At 40.3% G+C, this 20,471-nt stretch overlaps 1 long non-coding RNA gene across 4 annotated transcripts in view; it reads left to right on the top strand.

The window, feature by feature from the left end:
• Positions 1-20,471, top strand: part of LOC311619358 — a 102,451-nt gene that overhangs the window by 5,585 nt on the left and 76,395 nt on the right. The window lies entirely within an intron of this gene.

The following is a 20,471-nucleotide window of genomic DNA, read 5'->3' as shown; positions in this document are numbered from 1 at the left end:
GAACTTCTTATTATAATTAGAAAAGTAATTATTGTAACCTACTTGTGCTTGGGTTTTCTGTTTTTTATAGCTAACGTCAGTTGTAAATGTCACTGTTGTTGAAATTCATGATTAGAAGAAATGCAGTGGTGAACATCATTGTACATAAATACTTAAATAACAAATAATAACTTTAACTTCACATTAAAGTTAGTGAAGAAGAGAGTAGGATCCTGCATTTCCAGCTTTTCTTCTTTTTGACCATATGCAGGTCTGTCCTTACCTTAACTTTCCCATTATCTTTTCCTTGTGGGGATCAGAATAGTAGTTCATATGAGGCTTCCTATATTCTTCTAAAAGACAAGTAGTTAGAAGAGAAAATAGATCTTTTATAAATCAGAATCTTATCTCTTCAAATAGAATTTTTTTTTTTTTTTTTTTTTTTTTTTTTGGCAAACGCATCATGCCATGGTATTCATTATCCAATAATACAGAAATCAGCAAGTTGGGTTTCTGTGTGTATTTTTTAGAGCTGGTATTGTGCAAACTGGGTTACATTTTAGATTATGTCATGAATTAACTATATGTTTGGGAATCATTAAGGTCTCTAGGGTTGGAATATTTTATCACTTCAAAATAAATATGGAGAATCCAAGAAGCTGCACTGAACTAACATTGGAAGTAAAAAGGAGCAGGGTTAAATTGAAAAAATAGATATTGAAATTGTGTTTGATTTCAGCTTTCTGGTGGTAGGCACTTGACAATGCAAAACCTAAATCTGGTGAGCCTACCTCCATGACTCCTACTTACACACCAGTCATGAGCCTGGTGCTGGTTCCTGGTTCAAAGTAAAAGCAAGCAGATGCTCTTCAGCATTCTAGGGAATCAGAGTACATAAGATCCGAAGTGTCCAAAATAAAGATGCTCTGGCTCATTTCCACTAGCGTCTTTAGGGTAGAAGATGATTCGAGATCTAGTCAGACTGTCTGCAAGTTGCTCCAGAATAGATTTCCATTTGTGAGCACGGACTAAAACTGGACTGGCATCAGCAACAGAGTGGAAAAGCAACTTAAGGAAATCCTCTAGTTGAAAAGCGTTCATATTCAGAATATACTTTTAGAGAACTCCTAACTCAACAACAAAAAATATACCCAGAGTTAAAAATGGGCAAAGAAAATACTGTGCAAATGGTTGACAGCCATATATAAAAAGCTGTTCAACATCACTAATCATAGGGAAATGCAATCCAAAACCACAATGAGATATCACTTCACACTCATTAGAATAACTATAATTAAAAAAATACCAGAAAATAACAAATGTTGACAAGGATGTGGAGAAATTAGAAACCTTGAGCACTGTTGGTAAGTATGTAAAATGGTACAGACCCTGTGGAAAACAGTGTGATGGTTTCTCAAAAAATTAAAAATAGAAATATCATATGCTTTAGCAATCCCACTTCTGGGTATATATGCAGAAGAAAGCAGGATTTTGGAGAGATATTTACACATCCGTGTTCATAACAGCACTATTTATGATAGCCAAGAGGTAGAAGCAACCCAAATGTCCATAAAAAGCTGAGTGGATAAAGAAAATGATGTATATACAAAAAATGGAATATTATTTAACCTTACAAAGGAAGGAAGGAAGGAAATACTATTACAGGCTTACAATATGGATTTTGAGAACATTGTCCTAAGTGAAAGAATCCAGTTACAAAAGACAAATACTTCTTGGTGTTTTTTTTTTGTTTGTTTGTTTGTTTTATGTGAGGTATCTAGAGTAGTCATATTTATAGACAGAACGTAAAATGGTGGTTTGCCAGGGGGCAGAAGGTGTGGAGGAGAGGGAAATGAGGAATTGTTATTTAAGGAATATAGACTTTCATTTTTAGCAAGATGAAAATGTTCTGTAGATGTTTGCACAACAAAGTAAAAAAACAAAACAAAACAAAAAAAACCCCACAAAACACACTTCATGCTGACCAGGAGGAAAGGGACATTAAGATTATAAGTTGCCCACAAAGCTGAAAACATTTACTATCTTGGCCCATTACAGAAAAAGTTTGCTGACCCCTGCAAACTGTATTATTCATGGCACATTGTGCATTTTTGTAACCTGTTGGTGTATTAAGTACAAGGTATAGGAACCCCTCACACCATTTTAAGGAAAAATGAATTTAATGCAAGGAATCAGGAGCTTACAAAATCCCTGGAAAGGTTAAAGGAAGGGTCACTTAGCAGGGCCTCCAGAAATGATTCCTAGGACCAGACTGCTGGACTGGTCTCCTGGGGCAGCTGCTACCTCTGCAATAATGGGGGGACTCCACTGGTAGTGTTGAGATCAGCAACATACCACTAGCTGTGGCCTAAGGACCAGGAAGCCACTGCATTATCCTAGACTGATAATGCTACAAAACAGCCCAGTGTGTCCACTCTGAGTTTGCCAACAGAAACAAAGCAGATGACTCCAGCCTGAGATCCGCCTTCCATGTGCTTCTATTTGGCATAAACAGAACCTACTGCAGGGAAATGGGGGAAGTGTGGGTTTTCTTTGTTTAGCCCCTGCAGTATCAGAAAGCACACTACGGGTTTTGGAATGGACGCTGAGAGCCAGTTCAGAGCATCCACCATAACTGGTGTGTGGCTTTAGGTTCTTTCCACCTCTTGTCATCATTGGCCAACTCCTTATTTTTTTATTTGAAAAACTTTCTCTGCTACTCCCTTTCCTACCTCCATCCAACCTTATTGGATGTATTGACCTTTTGTGAATTTCCATTTCCCCTAACCACTCTACCTGCCCGCCTCATTTCCCCTAACCACTCGCCTGCCTGCCTGATTCGACCCTAACCCCTCTGCCTGAACCTAACCTCTCTTCCTACTCTCTCCCTTCCCACTTCCCTCTGGATTCTTCCTCTGCTAGACTGCAAGGTCCTTGAAAGCAGAAACTCAGTTTTACTTGTCATTGTGTAGGTAATCAATATATATTTGTTGAGAATAATAAATAGTTTCTATCTTATAACATCCTAAATAGAAGTTCTCCTATTTTCTTTGCTCCATACTCTTTTATGCTGATATCTGTATATAGTGAAAGCTCAGTAAATATTAACTTTCTGGTTTTCTTTTTGATAAGGCAAAGAAAAGTGCCTCCAGTACTCTATAATTGTGTCCTTATTTGACTCTCTGTATACCTAAATAGTTCGATTAATACTATGGAACAGCTAATATGTAAACAGTGTCTCTATATATTCGCATATACACTCAAATGTGTGTATATAAAATCTTCACAACTATCCTATTAGGTAGACACTATTTTTATTCCCATGTTGTAGATTAAGAAACTGGAGTTTGAAGAAGGTAAGTAGCTTACCTACTGTTACACTGTAAGAGATAGAACTAGGACTCACATAGAGGACTGGCTAATACCAAAATTTATACTCTTAATCATTATGATGATGATGATTGTGATAATAGTTACAGGTGATGGTTCCAGACACTGCTAGGCATCCTACATGTATATCTCCAGCTATTGGGTCGGCAAGTAAGTAATTGCGGATTTTTTAAAAATCAAAGACAATTTTTTCATGGAACTAAATAACTTTATTCTGTAATGTATTGCCCATTTTGATCAATGACCTTTTGCCATCTTTCAGGCAGCATCATAATCCCATGTTCAAAAAACTTCTGGTTTTTATTAGCAAAAAACTGAATCAGGTACGATTTGACATCATCATCATTATTGAAATTTTTACCATTCAAGGAGTTTTGTAAAGATCGAAACAAAAAGTAATCAGATGGTGCAAGGTCAGGACTATATGGTGGATGTGGCAAAACATCCCAACCAAGCTCCATTAATTTTTGCCGAGTGACCAAAGATGTGTGTGGCCTTGCATTGTCATGATGGAATACAACACCTTTTCGATTTGTCAATTCGGGCCGCTTTTCTTCAACTGCATTGTTTAATTTCATTAGTTGTTCAATGTAGACATCAGAATTGATCGTTCGGTTGGGTGGTAAGAGTTCAAAGTAGACAATTCCTTTGTAATCCCACCAAACTGATAACAAAACCTTCTTTTGATGAATATCAGCTTTTGATGTTGTTTGAGTTGGTTCACCTGGCCTGCTCCACGATCTTTTCTGCTTGATATTGTTGTAAACAACCCATTTTTCATCGCCAGTTATCAGTCGTTTTAAAAATGGATCATTTTCATTACGTTTCTTTAGCAAATCGCAGCTGCTAATGCGTTGCGTTAACTGTGATTCTTTCAGTTCGTGAGGAACCCATGTATCGAGTTTTTGAACATAGCCAAGTTGTTTTAAGTGATTTTCAATGCATGTATGTGATACATGAAGCTTCTCTGCAATCTCACGTGTTGTACTGTGACAGTCCGAATTGATTATTGCTTTGATTAGGGCGTCATCAACTTCAACTGGACGACCAGAGCGTTTTTCATCTTTGAGTGAAAAATCACCAGAACGAAATTTGGCAAACCAATTTTGACACTGCCATTCTTTTAAGGCTTCGTCACCATAAACAGCACATAACTTTTTATGAGCTTGCGATGCGTTTTTCCCTTTGCAGAAATAAAAAAGCAAAATATGACGAAAATGTTCCTTTTGATTTTCCATTTTTCAACGAACGCCAAACGAAAACTACAAAACAGATCAAAAAACTTTTTTTACTGATTAACAGCTGAATAGCCAACTATCAAATAACAAAATGTGTTTTACATTTGTACTACGTCTGCAAACCTAAAAATTCAACTGAAGCCATATATGTGTGAAACCCGCAATTACTTAGCTGCCGACCCAATATATACTTCCTTGCATAGAATTGGTGCTTGATAGTTATTACATCCTAGAGGCCTAGTGCATGGATTCATGCACTGGTGGGGTCCCTTCGCCTGGCCTGCACCCTCTCCCAATCCGGGACCCCTCAGAGGATGTCAGACTGCCGGTTTTGGCCTGATCCCCGCAGACTAGGCTGAGGGACCCCACCGGTGCACGAATTCATGCACTGGGCTGGTTTTGGCCCAATCCCCACAGACTAGGCCAACAGACTCCACTAGAATCCATGCACTGGGCCTCTAGTATGCATATAAGATATTTAGTTAATCTCTTCCCACCTTCCCCCTTTCCCCTTTGCCTCTGAGATTCATCAGTCTATTCCATGTTTCCATGACCGTGTGTTGAACATGTGCACCCTGATGGTCAGTGCACATCATAGCTACCAGTTGAATGGTTGAACGGTCACTTAGGCTTTTATATAGAGAGACTAAAGGCCTGATGCATGAAGATTCATGTAAGAATGGGCCTTCCTTTCCCTGGCTGCCGGCATCGCCTTTCTGCTCCAGCACCAGAGCTGCCTCTTTCTGCTCTGGCCCCACCTTCCCATGCTGCCCAAAGGCCCTGAGAGGTTGGGGTGATGCCAAACGCCTGCATTGTCACCACGGTGACAATGCAAGCATCCCGCCAAGGGCCGCTTGGCACTTGTAAATGCAAATTAACCCGTCATATTTGTTGGGTTAATTTGGATACTCTTGATTAGCTGGTGGTGTCTCAAAGATACAATCAATTTCTCTTTTATTAGTGTAGACTAGAGGACGGTGCACTAAATTTGTGCATGGTGGGGAGGTCTGCTCCCTCTAGCAATCCAGGATGCTTTGGGGATGTCCAACTGCCAGTTTAGGCCCGATCTCACATCCTCTCACAAGCCGGGACTGAGGCTCCTAACTACTCACCTGCCTGCCTGCCTGATGGCCCTTAACCACCTCTGCCTGCCTGCCTGATCACCCCTACCCACTCTTTCCTGCCTGCCTAATAGCCCCTAATTGTCTCCGCCTCAGCCCCCGTCACCATGGCTTTGTCTGGAAGGACATCTGGAAGACATCAGGTCTATCCTAATTAGCATATTGCCCTTTTATTAGTATACACGAGGGGCCCAGTGCATGAATTCATGCACCTTGAAAGGAACTGTGGGCCACGAGGTTACATTGGGTACAAGGGCGGGTCTCAGCCCATCTTTCATGTCTCCACCCAGCCCCTCCAGCCACGTTCCCCAGTTCCCTGTCTGCTGGCAGCCCCACTCCCACCACTGCCACTCCCACACGCTGACAGTGCCAGCCCCACTCACACCCGCGGAGTGCAGAACAATTGGGGCTGACACCATCAGCAGGTGCGAGCAGTGGCTGCTGCCCTGATAGTCCCTCTGGAACAGGGAGAGGTGGAGAAGCCCTGGAAGCCCTGAAGGGCGATCAGGGCTGGCAGCTGCTGCATGCACCTGCTGACTGCGCCAAGCAATTGGGGCCGGTGCCGGGCACCAGCAGCAGGTTTGAGTGGTAGCTCTGACACTGATAACAAGTGTGAGTGCCTGGCAGAACCATGGTATGTGGGAGCAACGGATTTTCAGTAAGCACCAGAGGCTCGCCTTAATGACTGCAACTGGTGCCCTGCCTTGGTCTGATGCCCCAGCTCACCTGCTCCACCATCCTGCCATGGCCAATGCCTACCATGTTCCAGGCTCTGCTGCCTGCTGCCAACACTCACCATGTTCTGCACATGCCCCCTGGTGGTCAGCACATGTCATAGCGACCGGTTGTTTAGTTGTTCAGTTCAGTTCAGTGTTACGCCATTCGGTCTATTTGTATATTAGGGTTTTATATACATAAATGGTAAGGGAGACAAAGCTCTTGATACCTGTGGTCTCTTCTTGTCTCTGCTACTAATTCACTGTGTAACCTCAGGTAACTACTGACCCTGTGGAGTTCCAGTTTTCTCTTAAAATCAATGAATGAGCTTAAAAATAATTCTCGTTCTAAAATGTTAGATGTCTGTGAATGAATTCTACTTTGCTTTTTATTCTGTAATTATTTCCATATACCAAAAGTTTCCTCACCATTTAAATACTTAGTTCCTATGGAATCTTGATTTTGTTTAATTTTGTTTTATCACATTTTTCGTGTTACCTAGACCATTGCTCTGCATAGTATATAACAGGCTTGTGAAAGGTATATATAGATATATACATTGAGGTGAGTCCAAGGGGAAATATCCATCTTCACAAGAAGCTGTGCTTATTGCCATATTGCCTGCCTTTGGAGATGACATTCAACTGTGATTTAGGGCTGCCTCACAGAATTCAGCAATCAGCACCTTTGGAAACTTTCCTGTAGTCAGAGATAAGATTCTTATCCTTAAAGCAGAGCTGTGGTCACTGTTCAAGCATCTACCCCTGTGACTGAATGCAGAAAGGTTTCTTTTAGGAAAATTATGCTATTTGCATGTAAAAGGGTCTTGGCCTATGGATAATGCCATATACTGTAGGGAGTTACCTACAGGGAACCAGTTTTTATTCTGTACCCTATCTCTTATAAGGCAATCTGAAAATCACAAATCATTTTGTAGCTTTTCTGAATCTTTGAGGAATCACACTGTAGACAATAAAGTTTTAAAAAAGGAAGTAGAATTATCCCAAACATATGAATTATGCACAATGCAAAATATTTCTGAAACTTTGACTTGTAGTTCAGACAGTCTCAAGAAAATATCTGCCATAAAGAAGGAGAATTAAATTAAAAAGCATAGGAACATGGAAAGAAAATAACTTAAAAATAGCTATTTTTAGCTGCTAGTTTATACCAGGTGCAGATTTTGTAATCAAAGAAAACATGATAATTTCAAGAGAAACATCAAAAGTGCTTTATTCAAAGTAAAGTCCATTGCTAGCTATACATTTTCCTCATCTTTCAGGTAATTTGTGGATACCGTCCCAATAGAACTTTTCTTGTTTTGAGGCAAACCATTCAGAGACCCAATTTTCCACTTCTTCGTATGTTTTGAAGTGTTGCTCAGAAAGTGCATGTGCCATCAATTGGAATAAGTGGTCATCTGAAGGAGCAAGGTCTGGTGAATATGGCGGGAGGGTTAATACTTCCCAGGCAGGATCTTTTAACATGTCTTTAACTGGTTTTGAAGTGTGTGATGGTGCGTTATCATGAAGCAAAATTACTTTGCCATGTCTTCTGGCACATTCTGGTAGTTTCACGATCAAAGGTTCAAATTGATTATCAGTACTAACAGTTTCACCTGGTTTTAGAAGCTCATAATGCACCTCACCTTCCTGATCCCACCAAACGCAGAGCATTGTCTTCTTTCCAAAGCGATTTGGCCTTGCAGTCAATGTTGATGGTTGACCTGGATCACCCCATGAGTTTGTGCATTTGGGATTCTCAAAATAAATCCACTTTTCATTGCCAGTCACAATTTAATACAAAAAAGACTTTCTTTTGTGCTGTTGACGCAACATTTTACTGGTGACTTTTCGGTTTTCCATTTGTCTTTTGTTCAGTTGATGTGGCACCCATTTTCCTTCCTTTAATATTTTTCCCATTGCTTGTAAACGATCTGAAATTGTTTGCTGAGCAACATTTAATCTTTCTGCAAGTTGTTTTTGAGTTTGACATGCATCTTCATTCAATAATGCTTGTAATTGTTGATCTTCACACTTTTTCAGTTGATCTGGATGTTCTTTGTCTTTCACATCAAAATCATCACTTTTAAAGCGTTTAAGCCAGCATTCATACATATCTTGAGATGGAACATGTTCACCATAAGTTTCCCAAAGTATATTATAACTTTGAGCAGCACTTTTCTTCAAAATAAAGTAAGGAATTAAAACTTCCCTCAAATGCTCTTTTTTTTTTTTGGCACAAAATTCAACATTTTTAAGCATAAAAATATCTATGATGTTAACACCTTCAGCAAATTTGACATACGAATTTTTGAAGCTTGCTGTCAATACAACAAAATAGCATACATATCAAATTGCATATATATCCAGCTATTGAAGAAAAAAATCTGCATTATTAACTGGTACACCAGGTATTCTGGGGGAATAGCAAAATTTACCTCTGGGGTAAATGAAACTTTTATATGAAGAGAGGGGGAAAAAAAAAAAGAAAAAAAAAATGGGCCTTTTGGCATTGTAAGTTAGTCCATATGGGGAAGGATTTGACAACAAGAATTTTCTTGCTTGGAATAATAAATTATAGAGCTTTTGGACCTGAAGAACTCAGAAAAGAGATGGAGAAGAGAAGGTCTGAGCAAAATGACAGCAGCAGGTCCTGAGGAGAGAATACAGTGAGAAATTTCCAATGTTGAAAAAGGCCAAAGAGCTTTGGATACTTATATACCTTCTCTGCACTATATTATTATTCCCAGACTTTCAATAATAGTCTGTAATAAACAACCACTTGTAAATAATGGTGCTTGGGGAATAAATGAGGAGAGGACAGGAGACAAAACCACAAGAGAGACAAAAATAGGAATTTAGACTAAACGGTGGTGAAGAATTCCTTCTTGGCCTTGGGGTAACCTTGAGGAATCATATCTGTATTAAACAACTGGATAAACTTAGATGCCTGGGACACTTGAGGTCATTCTGTACTACACCTGAAAGGTTAAAGCCAATCCCCAAGCAATGGGAAAACCCCCAAACTCTGTGTGGTCAGCATGGATGGGTCCACATGCTCTTGGTTCAGTTTTCTGGGTTCTTGAATACAGAGAATCCATATAGAAAATTGGAGACCAGTATTAAGAATTATTCATCTGACTGGAGAAACTGCACATTTAAAAGCAGCAACAATGAAACAGAACACCATAACCTGTTCAAATGTGGATCTATGCATTTCTTAGTAACTGTCACCATGGTAGCAAGGCAGTTAGACAAGAGTGACTTCTTGGCACAGTACATACAACAGAGAGAGATAACAGCTAATCACGTACTGTCATACCTTTCTTTATTTAATTGTGTTGATCCTACATCACTGACTATTACCCTGGGACACTTCTTAATAGCATCAAGCACAGTGTTAGGCATACACACACACACACACACACACACACACACACACACACACATTTAATTTAGTCCACCAGAATATTTGTAAATATTCTGGTGGACTAAATTAAATAAATGTTATTTCTGCTATGTCTTCTTTTCTAAGCTATATAGAGAGTCACCCAGCAGAATTTTTTTTTTAATTTCTTTATTGATTAAGGTATCACATATTTGTCCTCAACTTTCCATTCCAATCCCCCCCCACACTCATGTCCCCACCCCCGCTATTGTCCTTGACCACTGGTTAGGCTTATATGTGTGCATGTAAGTCCTTTGGTTGATCTCTCCCTTTTATCCCCACCCTCCCTTTGAGGTCCAACAGTCTGACCCATGGCTCCTTATCTCTGTGTCTGTTCTTGTTCATCAGTCTATGTTGTTCACCATTTCCCCTAGATGAGTGAGATCATGTCCTACTGCACATATACTTAAAAGAATCAAAAACCAGACAAGCAATAATCGTTATGCTGAAAGGCATATGAATCAGTCTGGGCCACCAGTTCTTTTGAGACTCAATTTCAATGTCAAACAGTTTCTTATGTGTACATGTCAGCAATGATATTTCAGTTCTGGATGGTGGGCACACCCAGCAGAAATTTGATTTTTTAAAAATGGCTCCTACATGCAGTGTTTCCCAAAGTGTGGTACGCGTATCCCCACGGGTACAGGAAGAGTTTGGTGGGGGTACGTGTTGCACCGGAGTTTGGTGGGGATATGCACTGCACCGTGCTTAGCTGCGCCTAATTCTACGTACTCATGAGTATGAGGGGTACTCAGCGTTTCGAAAACTATAGAAGGGGTACACATATGTCAAAAGTTGAGAAACACTGGTCTAGGGGATCAGAACTAAGCCATGTTCCTGACTGTATTGGCCCAATGTGGATTTCAGATTGAGGGGGTGGAAGGACAGGGATTAGGTACCCTAAGACTCTCTATTATTAGAAGAATTACATGTGAGTGGTAGTGGAAGAATAGATAAATTCCTTTTCATCCTTGAGGCCATCCCAAGGCTCAGAAGCTTTGTGTAAGGACTTTAGGTGCTGTTTCTTGGATGCTAAGACAAGTCAGTAGTTCCTGGAGTGTTTAATATCATGTCTGAGTTAAAAACTCTAAGGACAGGGAATTCACAGATTCAGCCTTCAAAATGAGGAAGCTTTTTAAGCTCCAAATCCTCACCTTTTACACAGTTACACTCAGCCTGGGAAGCCTCCTTAGTATAACTTCTTGAGTTAATGATCATCTTTTATTATAGCCTTTCCCCTAATATAGTCTTACATTTCATTTAAATTGTACTCTTATATAATTGCCCTACATTTCAATTACTTCATTTTTATTTGTAATTTCACATTTGTTTTTACAGTCTTTCAATGAAGACACACCCTCTTTATTTCAATGGCCATAGTGCCCATATTTGCCACTTAAAACCTGGATCTGTAGTTTCAACAGATCCACAAAGTGCACCACCTCCAGCTGATGGATTGATATTCTAATCATGTTCAAGGCAAGGCTGAAAACAGCTCAAGAATTTGTCTTTGGAATTCTTTAACAGTAGCTTCCAGTTAATAAAGCCCAAATTTGTCCAGTCTGGTGGATCAGCCACTAAAACATGATGATCATGATCTCCCCCTCACTGGGACAAACCAAGCAGGCCTGGCCTCTGGTGGAACACGCTGCAGAGGTCACTGTTCCCAGGGAGGAACAGGTTAAGTCCTTCCAAACCTGCTAAGGAATTTGACCTAGTTCCTTGAAGCGGGAGTGTAACTTGAAAGTATAATTGGTCTCAAATGTTTCTTTCTTCCTCAAAATTATTTTTGAACCCCTGTGAGACAGAGAGAAGGCATCTCTCTTCTCATGGGACTCAGGCCACCACTATTGATAAGATTGATACAGTCACTGAAATTTGGGGCACAGACAATTTATGTGATTTCATTTGATCAAAGGAGTATTTAGGTTTCTAGTTGTGAAAGTCTATGAATACACAGGTGATGTGGTTATAACACTCAAGTCTCCTATCTATCTATCTATCTATCTATCTATCTATATATATATATTTTTTTTTGAATAAGGTTAGCACTTACCTCATATCCTTCTTCATATTTGTATCAGTACAGTAGTCCCCCTTATCCACGGTTTTGCTTTCTGTGGTTTTAGTTACCCACGGTCAACACCATGGTCCAAAGATATTAAATGGAAAATTCCCAAAATAAAAAATTCATAAGTTTTAAATTGTGCGCCATTCTGAGTAACATGATGAAATCTCACACCATTCGGCTCCATCCTGCCCAGGACATGAATCATCCCTTTCTCCTATCTATATTTTTGCCATAGTGTTTAGCACAGTGTCAGGCACAGATGTTCAGTGAATGTTTGTTGAATGAATGGAAAGCTCTTTACAATTAATACCTACCTACTTTTCCAGTTTTATTTTCTATGTGTCCCCCCACCCCCTTCATATAGTTTAGTTTACACTCTGGCAAAATAGCTACTCAGTTTCCTAAACACCTCTCCTGCTTTCCCACTTCTGTACCTTTGCTGTTGTCATACCCACTGCCCGGAATAATCTTCTCTCATATCCCAGACTATGAAAATGCTACTGTTTTCTCATCTCAAATGCTACTTCCTTCATGAAATTTTTACTGATTATCTCAAGAAAAGATAAGCCCTTTCTCCTAAATCTCATAAAAAATTGAACTTCTTGCTTATTTATTATCAACTACCTTATACGATAATTATTTTTGTGGTTAACTTATTCCCGTTGATTGATGTATCTTCTTGAAGATAGGCACTGGTTCTTATTAATCTTTACAGTGACTAGCACACAGTAGACACTCAATAATCATCAGTAGTCAGTTTTGCTAATGTTATACTATGAACCCCAGCAAATTATAATTTTTCTTAATAAAATTTAAATGTCCTCATATATAGACATTATTTAAACTCTAGAAATAGAATGAAATTGACCCTTTTGTCAACACTTTCTTTTTAGTTAATTCTGCAGGGGATTGAAGACTCAGTAAAACTCTCCTTTGTATTTTAAATGATCATGGGCTTGTTTTGTTCTTTTAGTGACATCATTAGCATGAGTACAAGTCTTTTTTTTTAATATATATATATTTTATTGGTTTTTCACAGAGAGGAAGGGAGAGGGATAGAGAGTTAGAAACATCAATGAGAGAGAAACATCAATTAGCTGCCAAGATACATGCCCCTGGTCGGAATCGAACCTGGGACCTTTCAGTCCGCAGGCCGACACTCTATCCACTGAGCCAAACCAGTTTTGGCATGAGTATAAGTCTTATCTTTTGCTCCTCAGATCTTTTGAGTATTCTTTCCCTAAAATATGTATGTGTCCTTAAATTCTTAATTCTTGTGATCATTCATTGCTGTCATCTTGCCTGCCTTACTAAAAGGTGGCATTTCCATCCATTCATCATTTGCATATGAGGCAAAGGTCTTCATGGGGACCCTTGGGGCTGTGCTTTCCACATATTATTAAACATTTCTTTCCACAAATGACCTCTTCTTGACACTTAATGATAAAATCAACTATTGTCTTCCATTAAAAAAAAAATTGCCATCATCACCTGCAAGGCATTCTCTTTGAGAGGAGAGCGAGCACAAATTGTCTCAAAATTGAGCCTGGAAATGAATTGAGAAACTTACCTCTTGAAAGCAGAAGCACTGCTATGTGCTTTAATTCCTAAAACTTCTAGCCCTCCTGAGGGAAGTTTGTAATATCTCATTTGGGAGATTCTAAGACAAACGATATAAAGAGGTAGACAAAATTGTCCTTTACAAAATTGGGGATAATCTTTATTCTGACCAGTGTGTGGATAGCAGTCTTAGATTACAACGTTCAAGTCTCTTGAAAGCATTATTCCTAAAATAAATGTGCCTCCCAGCCAAGCCCTAACCAGTCTTTATTTTAACTGAAATTCTCTCTTTTCATCACGCTCCTCTTATAATACAGCTGTGATTCTGCCTATTTTCTTTCTGTATCACTCTCTCTCATCTTTTCTCCTTTTCTAATCATATCTTGGTCTATCTTTTTTTTAATTCTTTTTATTCTAATTTACGTCATAATATTTAGTCATAAAATACTTTCCATTTTTAAAGTAATTTCATGGTTGTCTTGACTTTATTCATCTTTTTCAAAACATCAATTTAAAAAAAAAATTGATTTTGGAGAGAGAGGGAAAGGAAGAGGGAGAACGATGGGAACATTGTTTGGCTGCCTCTTGCAACCCCCCTACTGGGATTTGAGCCCACAACCTCAGCACATGCCCTGCCTGGGAATGGACTGGTGACCTCTCAGTGCATCGGACGACACTCAACCAATGGGGGGAACCACATCTAATGGGAGGAAATGTCAATTTCTTTTCTTTTTTTGATATATATTTTATTGATTTTTTTTTTTTTTTTTTTTTTTTTTTTACAGAGAGGAAAAGAGAGGGATAGAGAGTTAGAAACATTGATGAGAGAGAAACATCTATCAGCTGTCTCTTGCACACCCTCTCGATTTCAACTTGAATGGGAATATGCCCACAACCAAGGTACATACCCTTGACCAGAATCGAACCTGAGACCTTTCCGTCTGCAGGCCAATGCTCTATCCACTGAGACAAACTGGTTTCAGCTCAGTTTCTTATTGATACATGAAAAGTATCTGAGTTTAAATTTCAGTGTCTATAAAGTGTTATTGGAATATAGCCACTCCCATTCATTATGTTTTGTGTTTGGCTGCCTTTCTCACTATAACAGAGTTGAATGGTTGTAACAGAGACCATATGGCCTGCAGAGCCTAAAATATTTTTCCTATCTGGTCATTTATAAGAAAAGTATACCAACCCCTGGACTACAACATAGTTGGATGAGACTACAAAGGATCTAGGATAGGAAGGAGGAAATATCACTGCCCAATGGAAATGGATTTTTTAAAAATAAAAACAGAAAACAATCAGGCAGAACAAAGGAGCAAATCAGGATGGTAGGGAGCTTACACCACCATATTGTCACCTCAATCATTATTATAAGATCCTTCCAAATTTGGACTCTCCCCATCTTATAAGTTTCTCCCAGAGTTCTATTTTTGACCTACTGCTCTGATCATACAGTGTTCATCAGAAACCTCCATGGGTTTCCCCCTACCTGCAGACCTGAGTCAGGACCACTGAGCTAAGGTTCTGCATGTTCTGACTGCATCTAGGTTTTCAAGGACTCATCTTTGACAGAACCAGACACCCAGCCTGAATTTCAGGATTCTGTGCTTCGACTCATACTTTCTATACTACTGGGAATGCTTTTTTTTCTTTGTCAAGTCCTAGACACACTTTATTATTGTTATCGTGAAATATTTCACACATACAAAAAAAAGTAAAGAGAATAATATAGGACTATCTACGCACTCACCACTAAGCTTTTTCAGATCTTATCATTTTGCCACATTCTTTAGTTTTAACAAAGTATTACAGACTTAGATATTTAAAAAATTTCTAAGTAGGCCTCCTAATGCACCCAATCAGAATTAAACTCTTCTTCCTGTGATTTCCTGTAACACTTTCTTTGTACCTCTACCATTTGACCTATTCTGCTCTTGTAAAATGTTGTTTTTGATTATTCCTTAGGATTATCAATCCTAGAGTGGATTCTTTTAGATAGTTGGAAGAAAAGACATTTAAAATGTTTTCAATTGTGTTTATTTTAAAATGTACATTGGAAATATGTACACACAAGTATTTAAGAACCTATAGCTACATCATCAACTCCATGATCTCCCAGATATTCTTTAGAATATGGCTATTATAGAGATACTAGAGGCCCAATGCACAAAATTCACGCAAGAGTGGGCCTTCCTTCCCCCAGCTACCAGCACTGGCTTCCCTCCGGCCACTGGCACCCAGTACTCTGGCTTCCTCACAGAGGGAGGCCCGCCCACTCACTGCAGCCTGCTGGTCAGTGGCCCAGGCAAACGTGGAACAATTGTCAGGCCCCCGACCAATCGCATCGCACCTGCCTTGGCTGGCCTGGCACCGGTGGGTGTCATAGCGTGGTCCTGGATGGTTGTTCTGCTGTTAAGCTGTTCAGTTGATTTGCATATTATGCTTTTAAAACATAAGATTAGAAAATTAGAGTAAATAGCAGAGACCGGTTTGGCTCAATGGATAGAGCGTTGGCTCGGGGACTGAAGGGTCCCGGGTTCGATTCCAGTCAAGGGCCTGTACCTTGGTTGCAGGCATATCCCCAGTAGGGGGTGTGCAAGAGGCAGCTGATCGATGACTCTATCTCATCGATGTTTCTAGCTCTCTAGCTCTCTCCCTTCTTCTCTGTACAAAATCAATAAAAATATATTTTTTAAAAAAAGAAAAGAAAATTAGAGTAAATAATAATATTAGAAAAAATAACCTATCTAATAAAGAGGGAATATGCAAATTGACCATCACCTCACACCAAAGATGGCAGTGCCCACAGCCAATAAGGAGGGAATATGCAAATTGAGGGTCACTCCATGACAAAGGTGGCGGCAGCCAGGCCAGGACGCTTGCATCGGAGGCCTGTGGTCAGTGTGCAGGTGCGCAGGCACGGAGCCGCTGGGATGGTGGGCCGGCAGAGGGCGGCCAGTACTCCCCACATGGCCGCTGTGGCAGCTGTGAGTGCTCTAAGCGGAGCCTGCTGGCTGGCCGAGCTGAAGTAGTGCCTGCAGGCCATCAGCACTGAGGAGTGGCTGCGCAAGTCCCTCCTCCTGGCCCAGAAGGTGTTCCATCGCAGGGACAGCCACCATGGTGGGCCAGATTGATGTCCACCTGGCCATGCCATGGGGGGTTGCGGATCTGTGCAGCCACAGGCCTCTGGTGCGTGCATCCTCTACCCGCCCCCCTCCCCCCAACCCCCAGCGTGTGAACATTCACCAGCTTGCTGTCACCCACACATGCCTGCAATAGTCCCAGACAATGGCTTGCACAAGTTCCTTTCCCCCTCCCCCCACCCTTCCACGGCACTTCTATCAACCCCAGAATGCCTACATCCCCCACAGGATGTGTGCGCATCCCCTCAGGAACACTTATGTCCTTTGGAGAGTGTCTGAATGTTCTGGGTGCTGAGGGTGGGTGCCTGTGAGATGATAGTGAGAGGGCGGAGTGGTGATGCCCTGTTCCCGCAGAGGCTAGTGCAGTGACGAGATCACCTCCATGGGGTTAATGCAGGTGCTGAGGCAGGAGCAGGTGCGGACAGACACACCTGGTGGGTGCAGGGGCCCTCGCTGAGATGCCTTTAGTCAGCGTTCAAGATCAGAAATCCAGAGGAGTTCTGTCCTCTCAGTGAAACAGTGGGATAGTCAGAGCAACTGCAGAAAGGAATGTGCACTTTGGGTACTGGCACCCATGAGCGAAGGCTGCCCTGACTAAGCCTCGCTCACTTGGAGCCTAGAGCACTCCTACAGGGTACTGGGTGACAGAACATGCTTTTCCAAGTTAATGAGAGAAAACATTGATTCTCCAGCTGCCCATGAAGGTGGAAAGTGAAGTGCGGAGATATGCAGGGAGTGAGCGAGGTTCCCTGTCTGGGGGTTCCAAATCCGCCATTGGTTCCTTTCAACGCTGGCTAGAGATATACAGGGTGTGCCCCCCCAAATGTATACACACTTTGAATACTTACTAATTCCAATGGGTTTAAGCATGGAAAGAAAGAAACAACAATGGGCCTGTCATCTGTGAAAAGTGCGGACACAAACTGGCAGTCAGACATTCCCAGAGGTGTCCTGGATTGGAGAGGGTGCAGGCGCCCCCCCCCCCCCATGCATGAATTTTGTGCACCAGGCCTCTAGTTAAGTAAATAAAAATATAGATGACATGACAAAATTTGGTTATACTTAAAATAATTTAGCTTATAAAACTTAGCTTATTAGAACAGGTGTCCAACTTTAATTATGTTTGTATACCCTAAGTATCCAACTAACTCAGAAGAGATGCTTATTGAATTGATTTTTATCTGGGACAGTGAGATCCTTGAAAATCATATGGAACCTAACCTTCTGACAGACCACTTTTAAGACACTGAATACCCCTGACACATATGCCAGGGACAGATGGTGCGATTTTTCCCCCTTCTCCCTTTCTTGTCTGTGATGACAAGGTGTCCCAGTGGGGCTTGATAAATATGAAATAATGCTAATCATAGTCATCTTCTGAAGGCATGAGGAACCAAGTTTGCCATAATCCCCTTATCTTTTTGACCAATATCAGCAGTTTCAAAATTTAGTTTGCTAATTTGATCCAATACACACACACATACTTTTCCTACTACTACTTTATGTATTTCTTAGAGAAATATTTTCAGTCTCCTTAAAAATCACTGTTTTATGGCATCTCTTCATTATTCACCCTGAACTATGTCATCATATTGGCAACTGAATTTGGTCTTGAGACTTGGTAGTGAGGGATCATGTTGCTATGTAGCAACCAATGCACAATGTTAGCCAAATTATGTCACAGTTACAAAACTGCTGTCCTGTTTTCCAGCTTTTTGGAGTACATGTAACCCTTTCAGAAGTTTTGCTCCTCCTACCTTAAAATGACCTTACATATTCTCAGATATCAGAGGGTCCTAATTGTGGTGAAATCTTTCACTTTATTTCCTTTCTTTTAAGTCTGTGTTTTTGGGCAGTGTTTTGAGAGTGTTGGAGTGGGGAGAGGAACCCCTGAGGCCTCTGAGTCACAAAGGAAGATTAGAACATGCTGAAGGTTGGTTTAACCCCCGAAGCTTCACTCACATTGGACCAGAGAAGCTTCGGTCAAAGGCTTTAACTTCTTTGTTTCCTAACTCCTACCGCTAAGTCACAGGTCTTTCCCGATCTTAAAACTCCATGCCAGTCCTGGCTTGTAACCAAAGTACATAACCTTACATTTTATCATACAAATGAGGACATGTCGAAAAATGAAATGCAGTACTGGGGGTTGTGGGGAGGCATAAACCACCCAGGGAAACAGTGATGTTAAGACACCATACTTACAACATTTTGAACCCCTTATCCTATATCAGAACCTATCAAAGGAGAGTCTCGATTTCAACTTGAAAGTCTGTGGAGCTTCTTAGCAAATATAAGGTTTTGTTTTCATTTTAATGAAATGCCTGTGTTTTTATGCATTGTTTACATTGATCCATTATTTATCTTCAAGTGGAAGAATTTTAATTGTCCCTGGCCAAAAAGAGAACAGAAGCAGAAGTCCCATAGTGAACGTCAAAGATCAGCATGGCCTGTAAATGAAGACATGTAGTATTGCTGAAAGAGAAAAGTGAACCGTGATAGCAGAGGGTATGGAACTCAGGAGCCTGTGTTGTACATCCTACCATAATCATTTTGCAAGAGGAGTGCAGTTTCAGCAAAATGTCATGCATGACATTAGTGATATTAATTTGCACTTAATTTTATCAACTTTTAAATTATAAATGTGTATTGATTTTTTAGAGCATAAGGATCTTTCTTATGCCAAAATGTATGTTAGTACATATTAAAGAAGCACGATAAAATATTCTGCAGGAATTTTAAAACTTTAAGATTAATCAGTGCAGATTAGAGCAAACTTTAGCTTTCATTCCTTTGTCTTCCTAATACAGCTATGCCCTCTGGTGGTTGTAGTTGCTAACAGAAGTGAAATACTCTATTCCCTTTATAAATGTGTCCTTTCAAAATTCATTTGTAGGTCAGGGTGCAGAAGAAAGAATAATTTCCTCATAGAAACCATGTTACAAATAATGGCAGGTATTGCAAGATAACTCATAGAAACTCCTATGTCCCTTGATCTAAACCCTCCTTCTCATTCCTCCACAAACCAAACCAATCACCATACCTGCAGTCAGTGCCGCCGCCACTACTGCTCTGTTGCCATTACCACCAGCAGTAGAAAGAAGAGGGGAGGGGTTAGTGCTTTGAAATCCAGCACCTTTATTTATAGGCACAAGTTGTGCCCTGAAACTCCATACCTCTTCTGGGGCCTTCAAAAGAGTAGACCACCTAGAACAGTGGTTCTCAATCTTTCTAATACTGCGACCCTTTAATACAGTTCCTCGTGTTGTGCTGACCTCCAACCATAAAATTATTTTCGTTGCTACTTCCTAACTGTAATTTTACTACTGTTATGAATCATAATGTAAACATCTGTGTTTTCCGATGGTCTTAGGCTCTACAGCAGTGGTTCTCAACCTGTGGGTCAATATTTACCGCTAGCTAGTAGAGGAGTGGATTAAAAAACTGGTACGAGGTGCCTCATTAGCGCAGTAGGTAGTGTGTCAGTCTCATAAAAAACTGGTACATATGCACAATGGAATACTATGCTCCCATAAAAAAAAAAAAAGGAATTCTTACTATTTGCAACAGCATAGATGGAACTGGAAACCATTATGCTAAGCTAAATAAACCAGTCAGAGAAAGATAAATATCACATGTTCTCACTCATTTATGGAATATAATGAATAACATACTGATTAACTAAAATAGATCCAGAGACGGAGAAGCATCAATCAGATCGTCAAAACTCAGAGGGAAGGTAGGGGAGGGTAGGGGAAAGGGAGAGATCAACCAAAGGACTTGTATGCATGTATATAAG

This window comes from Pipistrellus hanaki (assembly GCF_964339955.1).
Source record: "Pipistrellus hanaki genome assembly, chromosome: 3".
NCBI lineage: Eukaryota > Metazoa > Chordata > Mammalia > Chiroptera > Vespertilionidae > Pipistrellus > Pipistrellus hanaki.
Note: the sequence above shows the minus strand (reverse complement) of the source record. Positions and strands in the feature narration are given on the sequence as shown.